We start from the raw sequence: 9,076 nt of genomic DNA on the forward strand, positions 1-9,076 counted from the left end.
TTCATTTGTGTAATGTAAAGGAGGTTTCCCCCTCGAAGAGGCTGAATTCTAAGGTGTTGATCTATCTTTTCTATCTGTTTGTGAGCTGGTTTCATAACAAATATCCATGTATTGCATAAAAGTATTGTCATTTTTCAAATGGAAAATATGATATTTGTTTTAGTTGACAAAATTGCAAATTATGCACACTTTATGGCCCTTAAGAAAAGAGATATAACTAACCAGATTGTAGACACCTCATACATGTTTTTCCTAAAGCCATGATTAGTAATAGAGATGCAAAGTTCAAAAGTAATTTATGGAAGGATTTGTAAACAAAGTGGAAGACTCCCAAATAATAGTTCCTCTTACCATCGTCAAACAATGGTTAGACAAAGATAGTCAATAGGTGCTTAGAGTTATCTTCCTTGTTTCCCTATAGAAAACACAAAGAAAATGGGTCCAATGGTTACATCTCATTAATTGATGGTAAAATTCTATGTATCATATATAAGCTAAAATGATAGCTTTTAAAGCCCTCTTTAGATATGAACCACCAAATATAAAAGAATAAGAACTGACATATATCAAGGTTATAGTTGATAGGGTATGGTGACATGATGGGTGATCATAGTGGAAATGATTCTAGAAAGGTTGCGGTAATTAGGGTTTATCTCTGTGATAATGGTTGTGGTAGCTAGTTGTGAGATAACCAACATATTAGAGGCAAAGTGTGCAAATTGTGGGCCACCCTAGAAGGGAAATAAGAAATATATCTACGTTAGAGAAATTAAAAATTCAATTGAATTTCATTTTCAATGGATTTTGGAGGGTACAAAGTTAATAATAGATCTTTCTATGGGAACTTATATGGGTGTGATCCATCTTTCTCTAATTTGTGTCTTTAGCTTGATGAGGTTTGGGGGCATTTTCTTTTTGAAATGGTAAAACAAAAAAATATTTAACAGGGGGGTTTTCATCCTTTATCTTTGATTGCTTAGAGGATCATGAAGTTATCTTAATGGTGATCCCTAATGCTATGGTGATGTAGGTTTAGTTCTTTTTCCGTAGTTAGGGCACTTTGATTCTTTGTATGCTTTTAGAGAGCTGTAGTTATAATGGGATTGTTTGGTAGGTCTACCTCTGCATCTTTATTGTTCAAAGGTTTTAAGGTTCACTGAGACAACTTACATGAGTTTTTCAAAGCCTCATGCAAAACACTAAATAGAGATGGGATGCCTCATATTCTTTCAATTCAGAATAGAAGGATTCTAGAAAAAAATTCCTAGTCTATGAAGAATGAAAATGGATTCAAGAACTAGATTATGATATTATTCCTTTCCATTATAGCTTCTATCATAAATTTGGTCACATTATTTATGACTAACCTAGGGGGGACATCATATACCAAAAATCGGGGTTTGGTACTTTGTCTTACTTGACTATGAAGGCTATGTCCATTTTTGAGTGAGGTTTGACATCATTTGATGCTATGGGGGATGTTTGAACAATGTCCCAAAATGTGAGGAATTTTGTTGGATCTAAGGGCAATACTAGTCCAAAGGTGGGTGAATATTTGTTTAGGAAGGTAGCCATCCCTATTTTAGAGGGCATGGTGGATGTTCTCATCCTTGAACTGAATACCCTAGTCATCAAATGCTTAGAGGATATTTTGCAGAGTATCACCCTTCTTCCTCCTTTGCATTATCAAATGTGATTTCAAAATCTTTGGTTTGTTTGCAAAATTTACACTAGGATTGTGATCCAGGTGGATATTGGTGGCCACTCGCCAAGTCCACTTGGACCCCCACCATTGTTTCTTTCATCTTTTCCGTTTCCTTAATTGTAGCACAATTTACTATTTTTAGCATTTTTTCGGGTCCTGAACTTCCGGAGCTGTTTTGAGGCCCTAAATGACGTTTTCTGGGAAAACTTGGAGCAACATGGGTCCATGGACTGATGTTGCTCTTCCCAAAGTTGTAGTTCTCTAATAGATCTTTCTAACAGGATATTGTACGCATCAAATGGAGATCGTATAGTTACGACCCCGGGAAGTTGATGTACCAATTTACCCAAACGGGGCCCACAGTTTGGCGTTTCATCTTCTAGGGTTAGGTTTTTGGATGTTTAGGGTTTTCCATTGTTTCTCAACAATAAATAGGCCTTCGAACCTCATTGTAACACAGTTTAGAGGCATGTAGCCGCCACATCTCTTCTCAGAGATAAAGCTACCATCGCACTAGCTGGTTTATTTCCATTTCTGTTTGTAAGCATATTTCAGTATTTTACATTAATGAAATGAAGTATTATTTCCACTGCATATCTATATTTATGGTTATCTCTGTAATTTGTTGCATTCCTGTTTAAATCCAGATTAGTGGTATCAGGGCGGTCTGCTTTTTTTCTATTTTTCTTTGCATGTCCCCAATGACGTCAGGTTATAAGGAGTTAGGGCTTGAACAGGTCGAACCTTTGCAAGACCAGCCTCGCAAATCCCAACGACCTCCCATGACGTATGAAAAGAAAGATGAGGGGGCAGGCGATCCTATCAAAATCTTGCTCGAAGAAGCCCTCAAGCGACAAAGGAACGCGATGATGGAAAATTTTGCGCAGATCCTTCAGCGGCTACCTAGAGGCGACACATTAACTTCCAATAGCTACTCTGGAAACGCCACACTGTTTAAGGTACAAGTTATTTTTGAAATCCCCATTTTCGAGGGTCAAATAGACACAGATGCCATAGATAAATGGTTAAATATGCTAAAGGGTTATTTTTATGTTCATGATTTTTCCAGTTAGGAAAAGATTATTTTCGCTCTTCTCAAAGAAGCCCCCCATATCAAGGACTGGTGGGAAACCTACTGCGAGCAGAAGGATGAAAGTATGGGCTCACTATTTTCATCAGCACCCACTTGGAATTCATTCTGGGATGCCATCAAGGAGCAATACTACCCTGTCAAAAACTATGAGGGAAAATACATTAAGTGGACCACACTGCGGTAAGAAAGGGACCAAGATGTGCCACAGTTCACAAGCATTTTTCATACCCTTCGCACACAGTTGGGTATCAAGGATTATGAGCTACATTTGGCACTCAAATACCGTGACTGCCTACACAGATACATCCAGGAAGAGAAGGAGTTCCTGAACATCTCCTCGCTTAGCACGTCGTACCGATACACTGTCAAAATCGAGCAGAAGTTCAAACAGAAGAAGCGAGACTTTGGATCTGCGAATCTAAAGACCAAAGGACAAAGCCAAGGTGGGGTGACCCAAGACAACTCGTCAAAGTCGCAAGAAAATAACACCACGACAAAGTTGAAGAAGGACACAGGAAAGTGGTGTGAGTTCCATAAGATCCCCACTCACATCACAAGTGAGTGTCGGACCAAGCAGTGACTAGTGGCCGAGTTGAAGGCTTCAGAATCAGATGCATGTTCCGACCCTGAGTCAGAACCCGACAAGGGGAATGGCAGAGGGAAGCAGATCGTTGATGCGAACCCCAGCGCCACTGTTAAGACTGCCAAGAACCAGAAGAATGAGCCCGAAGATCCAGAGGATGGGGAGCGTCTTTTCCACTCATAGATGTGGGTGAAGTGTTCGTCGCTACAATTCATTATCGACAGTGGCAGCCAAAAGAACCTCATTTCAGTAGAGGTCGTGAAGCGCTTGGGCCTATTGACTACATCACATCTACAATTGTACAGTATCGGGTGGCTTCACCAAGGACGAGATCTCCGAGTTCGCCAACAATGCCGCCTTCCCTACAGCATCAAACCCTTCACATATGAGGTATTGTGTGATGTTGCACCTCTGGATGTTTGTGATGTATTATTAGGCTATCCATACTTGTGGAGGCAACATGCTATGTATGAGTCAAGGCCTTACACTGTCATTATTTCTTTGGGTAATTCATTATACAGGATACCAGAGGTAGCCCCACATATCGCCACCTCTTTAATCACTGCTAAGAAATGCAACAAGCTCATATCCCAGACTAGGAAATTCATTTTCTGTCTGGTTCGATCCCAAAGTAAGGGGATGATTGTCGCCACATCCATGACCCCCGCGAAGGGTTCCTCCCCGCAGCAGCAGCAACAAAGGGATACAGTCATGAAAAAACACAAGAACAACTTCTCCTCACCCACAGGGGCACCACACAAGTTTCAGGTGGGCGACAAAGTCTGGTTGCATCTGTAGAAAGAACGCCTTATAAGAGCCCATCAGAAGCTCAGACCACTCTAACATGGTCCTTACTCCATTACCAAGGCTATGGGAAACAATGCTTTGGAGCACAAAATTCCCCCATTCCTTCGCTTGCACCAAGTGTTCAGTGTCGACTGCCCTCGACCATGCTTCACACCAGTACTGGACACATTAGAGATTGCAGAACAGCTCACCAGGCACAAAGTTCAGTAGATGGAGGAACTCAACACAATGGGGACCATTGTTTCCTAAGGGGGGAGGAATGATCCAGGTGGATATTGGTTGCCACCCACCAAGTCCACTTGGATCCCCACCATTGTTTCTTTCTTCTTTTAAGTTTCCTTATTCATAGCACAATTTACTATTTTTAGCAGTTTTTCGGGTCCTAAACTTCTCGAGTCGTTTTGAGGCCCTAAACGACGTTTTTTGGGAAAAATGGGAGCAACATGGGTCCATGGACCGATGTTTCTCTTCCCAAAGTTGTAGTTCTTGAATAGATCTTTCTAACAAGATATTTTGTGTGTCAAATGAAGAACGTATAGTTACAACCCCGGGAAGTTGATGTACCAATTTACCCAAATGGGGCCCACAGTTTGGCGTTTCATCTTCTAGGTTTAGGTTTTTGGATGTTTAGGATTTTCCATTATTTCTCAACAATAAACAGGCCTTCGAGCCTCATTGTAACACAGTTCAGAGGCATGTAGCCGCCACATCTCTTCTCAGAGATAAAGCTACCATCGCCCTAGCTGGTTTATTTCCATTTCTGTTTGTAAGCATATTTCAGTATTTTACATTAATGAAATGAAGTATTATTTCCGCTGCATATCTGTATTTATGGTTATCTCTATAATTTGTTGCGTTCCTGTTTAAATCAAGATCAGATTGTCGATTAGTTGATAGCCTAGGAGCTAGCTTCAAACTCTCTAGTGCCACCATCAACACTTGCACAATGTTTTGGTTTAATTGAAAAGTTAGTAAGCTACCTAAATTTTGGTCATGGGTCAGAGGAGATAAGCCTTAATTTTTATTCTTTGGTTTATTCTTTGATGGGTGGAGGATTTCAAACTATTTGAGCATTCCCAAAGGGATCCTTTCTCTAGTCTATCAAGGTTGATTAAGTAGGAATTTTAGAATTCTTTGGATGATGTATCTCTCACTCATCTATTGCATGATTTAGAGTTTGGTCGAAATGAGTTTTTTTTTTTGCTTTAGAGACAATATTTCACTTCCTTTCTTGGATTTGGTTTCATTTCTAGCTTTGGGTTTAGTTTCCTCAGAGCATCAACCAATTTTGGGCATTGATTCATTTGATGGAGTGGTGTTTCTACACTGGGGAATGTTTTTATTGATGTTGTTTCTTCATGGGGGATAAGCCCAAGGTGTCATTATTTTTCATTTCTATGCGATGTGGGGTCTCATATTCTTCTTAAGGTACTGACAAGCAATCAAAGTTCATTATTGTAGATCCATCTTCTTGGAGTTCTTCGATTCTAGGGCTAGTTTGAGAATATTCAATCCTTTCATTTAGTTTCCTTTTCCTCCAATTCATTACAGGATTAGGTTTAGGCCATGTATGTAGGCATTTCATGTTTTTCTTCTTTCTTATTTTGGCCTAGTAGGATTGATGTTTTAAAGGGACATTTGGCTAATTTTTCTTGGTTATGTATGATGCAGTTCCTTATACAATTTTGATTAAGTATTCTAGGGTTTTTTATTTTATTTTATTTTATTTCAAGGCTCTGTGGACAATAGAAGGATCTAATCTCAAAATTAGGGTTCGTACATTCTCCTTTATGGATAAATCATTGTATTGTTTAGTTTGTTTTAAACAACAAAAATGACCTTTTTTTAGTGGATAAAATCAAGGTTCTAGCTATGAATAATTAGATTGAAAAGAACCTCAAGGTCATCCAAATACTTAAAGAAAACCTAAAAACCATAATAAATGAATGAAGCATGCCCCGATGTGTTTATCAATTGCTTTCTAATATGAACCCTACCTCCTGATTACCAAGGATTTGGTTTTCTAGATGAAAATTTTGAACATTTATTGAGGGAGTCTTTGGATGTGGTGCTTCTGCCTCTTCTTCCTCTTCCTCTTTTTCTCCTTGTTCTTCATGTCCTTGTTGCTCTTCTAAGTCATCCTCTTGGGGTTCATGGCTGATTGTATAATCTAATTGGTCATGTTGTTGTTGTCTTCTTGTCTAAAGATGATCCAGGTGGATAACGGTGGCCACCTGGCTATTCCACCTAGACCTCGAGTCGGTTTCATCAATTTCCTTGCTTATAGCAACATTTACTATTTTTAGCAGTTTTTCAGGTCTTGAACTTACGAAATAGTTTTGAACCCCTAAACAAATTTTTTTTGAGGTCTGCAACAGGCCCATAGTTGTTCGCAGAATCCTGGGACAAATCATGTAGTACTTAGATAGGTCTTTCCAATGAGGTACCATACACGCCAAATGGAGATAATATGATTAAGTTACGAGCCCGAGGAGTTGTCTGCCCAACTAACCCCAACAAGGCCCCCAAACTCTTGGAATTTCATCTCATGGGGTTAGGGTTTTGGTTGTTTAGGGTTTTCCCTTGTTGTTCAATAATAAAAAGGCCCTTGAGCCTAATTGTAACATAGTTCAGAGGCATTTAGCTGCTACATATCTTCTGAGAGATAAGCTACCATTGCCCAAGCTAGTTTATTTTTCGTTCCTATATGTAAGCATATTTCAGTTCTTTCATATTAATGAAAGGAAGTTTTATTTCTGTTGCATCTCTGTTTTTATATGTATATCTGTATTTGGTTGTGTTCCTTCATAAGTCTAGATCAGTGGTATTAGAGCGGTCTATTTTTATTTTTATTTTTTTTGCATGTCCCCAATGAGGTCAGGGTATAAGGAGTTAGGGCTCGAACTAGCTAAACCTTTGCAAGACTAGCCTTGCAAACCCTAACGGCCTCCCATGGCAGAAGAAAAGAAAGACAAGAGGGTAGGAGATCCTTTCAAAATATTGCTTGAGGAAGCCCTCGAGTGACAAAGGAACACAATGATGGATAACTTTACCTAGATCTTTCGATGACTACCCACAGGCAACACATATTCAACTAGCAACCACTCTGGAGGTGACACTCTTTTTAAGGTACAAGTTAACTTTGAAATTCCCATATTTGAAGGCCAAATAGATGCATACGTCATAGATTGATGGTTAAATATGTTGGAAGGATATTTTTTAGTTCACGACTTTTCAAATCAGGAAAAGATTACTTTTTCACTCCTCAAAGCCACCCCACATGTCAAGGATTGGTGGGAAACTTACTGTGAACAAAAGGACAAGAGGGAATCCTCACTGTTTTCAGCCGCACCCACTTGGAATTATTTCCAAGATGCCATCAAGTAACAATATTACCCTATCAGGAGCTATGAAGATAAATACATAAAGTGGACCACGCTGCGGCAGGGAAGGGACCAAGATGTGCCAGAGTTCACAAATGTTTTCCATACCCTTTGCACGAAGTTGGGTATCAAGGATTCTGAGCAGAATTTGGTACTAGAGTACTGTGACTGTCTACACAGGTACATCAAGGATGAGATGAAGTTCCTGGACATCTCCTCGCTTGGCACCGCCTATTGATACAGGGTAAGTTCCTCAGAAAGAACACCAAAAGGACACCGCTCACAACCAGATCACAGATCAATACACCAGTATTTTTGACGTGGTTAAAACCCTCAAAGAGGGAAACAGTCCACGGCCTGCGCCAACGTGGCTACTACAGGCAATTTATTAATCAAAGAATGAAAATTTACATAAGCTTCTCTCATGCACGGATTACCCGAACAATGACCCTCCATGCGCTTTAAATAGAACTCATGGACCAATCGGGTGTCAAGCCACGGATCAAGTGTCGGTAATATCGAGGAGAGAGTGAACCGTCGGATCACTACATATCGTGACCGTCGGATTGTAAGTTACAAAATGTACAACGGTAAAGAAACACACTTTACCTAACTCTATACCTAACTCTACACTAGACCAAGTTGAACTTAACTATATCCTATGTGTTGGAATATCCTAACATCCCCCCTTAAGAACAACTTGGGATAGGATTGAAGGATTTACAAATATGACACAATAGGAGAAGGAAGGAGGCACTAGAGCCTATCCCCCCTTAGTGACAACTTCCTGAACTCCAAGCATATATCGAAGTTTAGTGAACTTCGCCTCTATGAGAGCCTTTGTGAAGATGTCTGCAACCTGATCATCTGTTGAACAATATTGCACTTCAAGAAGATGGTCATGAATGAGCTTTCTGATGAAGTGCATGTGTAGTTCAATGTGTTTGCTGCACTGATGCTGGACTGGATCTTTGCATAGCTGAATGGCACTTTGATTATCACACCAAAGTGTGGTTGGATGCTGCTGCTCAAAGCCAAACTCTGATAGGATCTGACGAAGCCACAAGGCTTCCTTACTAGCTTCCACGGCACCACGATACTCTGCTTCTGCTGACGAAAGAGAAATGACAGCCTGTTTCTTACAAGCCCATGTAATAGGTCCTGAACCAAGAGTGAAGACATAACCGACAGTAGACTTCCGATCATCAGGGTCACCAGCCCAATCAGAATCAGTGAAACCAACTAATAGAGGAGCTTCTTTGGCACTGTAATGAATCCAAAACTGTACTGTACCTCGAACATAACGAAGTATTCTTTTAGCTGCTTTCCAATGACTTTCACGGGGGTTTTGCATAAAACGAGCAACAAGGCCAACAGCAAAGGAAAGGTCAAGACGAGTATGGGTTAAATACAAGAGTTTTCCTACAAGTTGACGGTATAAGGTAGCATCAACTTCAGGAGAAGTACAAGAGACTGAAAGTTTGACTCCAGACTGAAAGGGAGAA

The sequence above is a fragment of the Pinus tabuliformis genome, chromosome 5_1 (assembly GCF_031772625.1).
Source record: "Pinus tabuliformis cultivar Carrire ecotype Pingquan chromosome 5_1, CPIR1, whole genome shotgun sequence".
NCBI lineage: Eukaryota > Viridiplantae > Streptophyta > Pinopsida > Pinales > Pinaceae > Pinus > Pinus tabuliformis.